Genomic DNA, 2500 nt, shown 5'->3' with positions numbered 1-2500 from the left:
CAGGGCTGGTCAGGTGCCCCCCCCCCCCCCCCCCCCCCACGGCAAATTCTCCCCCCTGGGTGGGTGGATGACATCGCCGGCTGTTTTTTTTGCCTCCTAGCGTCCTCACGGCTCCTTTCCCGCTCAGCGATGATTCAGGACCACTAGCCGGCCGCTCATCGCTGGAGTTTTTCCACCACTGCAGTTGAATGGATTTTTTTACTTCAATGGAGACGGATATTTAGTAAAGGGTGTTGTTCTCGAAATCACAAGCCGGCCCTCGGCTGACGGTAATATGCTCTAACAAAGCACAGATGCTGGAATCAGCCCCCAGTCATGATTTAGAGAGAGAGAAGGAGGAAGAGAGGGAGAGAGAGAGGGAGAGGGAGAGGGAGAGAGAGAGCGAGAGCGAGAGCGAGAGAGAGAGAGAGAGAGAGAGAGAGAGAGAGAGAGAGAGAGAGAAGGGAGAAGGAGAGGGAGAGAGGGCGAGGGAGAGAGAGAGGGCGAGGGAGAAGAAGAGAGAGCGGGAGAGACCGAGAGAAAGAGAGGGAGAGAGGGAGAGAGGGAGAAAGAGAGGGAGAGAGGGAGAGAGGGAGAGAGTGAGAGAGGGAAAGAGAGACAGACCACTGCACCGGTCTCACTCCTGTGATCGGGGGGGGGGCATGCGGCCAGCCGAGACCAAAGAACAAATGATCTGAAGCGCGGATGTGGTGAGACGGTGACCTTTCCTGTGGGCCGCGGTGACCTATTTAGTTGGTATCATGGCGAGCTCTGCCCCTGACACCTGGTTCACAGGGCGGGGAAAATTCCTAGGCTAAGCCTGAATGAGAGCCCCGGGGAACCAAGGAAAAGACAGAGAGGGGAGGAGACGGGCCAGACAGGGGGACAGGGTGGGGGAGAGACGTGGAGCTCAGGAACGTGGATGTGTATGAATGTGCGGCCGGGTTATGGATGGCTTCCCTTCAAAAAATGACAGTCGCATTGAAACTATGAATAATTACAGCGGAGAAAGCCAAAACAATCGTAGGACAACTCCAGGATGAAGCTTTCACCTCATGCTGAGTAACGACTGATCTTGCAATAAGTCGTAGGAGCCAGGCGTGAGAAGGCCTTGACATTTACTCAGTAGGGTAGCACTTGGCCATAATAACACTGTTATAAAATAACTCAATATTACTGCCAGCAATGCATTTCAGTTTAATTGACATTTCAATTAAAATCCCCTTTGATGGTTTAAAATTTCCATTGCGCAAAAAACAAAACATGATGTGGACTAAATTGACTATGAGGAACAAAGACTACCCTCCCAGGGGACGTTTGGTTTGGTCTAAATGATTGTTGAAAGGTTTTTAATGAAATGAAAGGGAAAGCAGTCTAGAGTACTCATTGTGATGTACAATAGGGGCTGATGATATCATTCTAACATGTAACCCTATGCAGACAGTTCTGGAATATAAGCACAAGCAAATGACATATCCTTAATTTGTACAACAAAACCATTGCCTGTGGTTTTGTTGGCTGAGAATAATGCAGGGAGCAACAATGTTGTGGGTTACCCCCTAACAACTAACAATACTTTTGAAATTCCCTTGGCTTGTAGGGAACACATTTCTTATAATTTGCTATTGAAGGATCCATCATTATGTGTTTATGGTGCTTCGCTCGTTTTCATTCCTGCACAGGCAAGGTGAAAAATTAAACGTGTGATTATGTTGGCATCTAGATAACAATCACCAGATGATGCTTATAATTCCTGTCCATCGTTTTCTGTCTATGCTACTGAATGAGTTCAAACTAGCTTAAAAATGTATTCAACTAGGGGTTGGGCTTTTGCTATTTTGAAAAGTATTTTACCTTCTAAAGGTGGAGAACAACTAGCAATATGTTCACCTGTGTTGGCCCTGTGTACAAAAAATGACCATTATGTTAGCATAAAGTCGATAACCATAATACTTTATAGGTTAAATCTGCTGAAGATCAGATAACAGCGATGTTAAGAGAGAGAGCAGAAAAAAGTTAAATTGAGCAAGATTTGGAAGATTTACAACTAACTAAAGACTCCCCACTCTTTCTTTGCTCCCTCTGTACATCTGCGCCATTAAGAAGTGTTGCAATCTCACACCTGTGATTTACAGGCACAATGGAATCCCTCAACCGATTAAGAAAGAGCCCTGATTGGTCAGAAAGCAGCTGGGAGCTGTCTAAACCTGAATCGACTCATACGTAGGCAGGCACAGTCAACTGGAAACCCAAATTCTCACAGAGCATTTCACTCACTAATTGCTGAGGGATGGCAATGGCATTTCTAACAAATTACTCATCATAACCATCAAATCATAACTCCTAAATCGTACCTACAGCACCTTTAAATCAAATGTAACTCACACAAACAGGCGTTTGTGTTTAAGTTGCTATGCAGGCGTTAAATGTTCATCTTGTTGGAGTTGAAAGGCAGCATTTCGTGCAAGTGTGTGCTGACAGGTTGTAAGGGCAGCCATCAAATGAGGTGGAATGTGATTGG

Source organism: Pollachius pollachius (assembly GCF_949987615.1).
Source record: "Pollachius pollachius genome assembly, chromosome: 10".
NCBI lineage: Eukaryota > Metazoa > Chordata > Actinopteri > Gadiformes > Gadidae > Pollachius > Pollachius pollachius.
Note: the sequence above shows the minus strand (reverse complement) of the source record.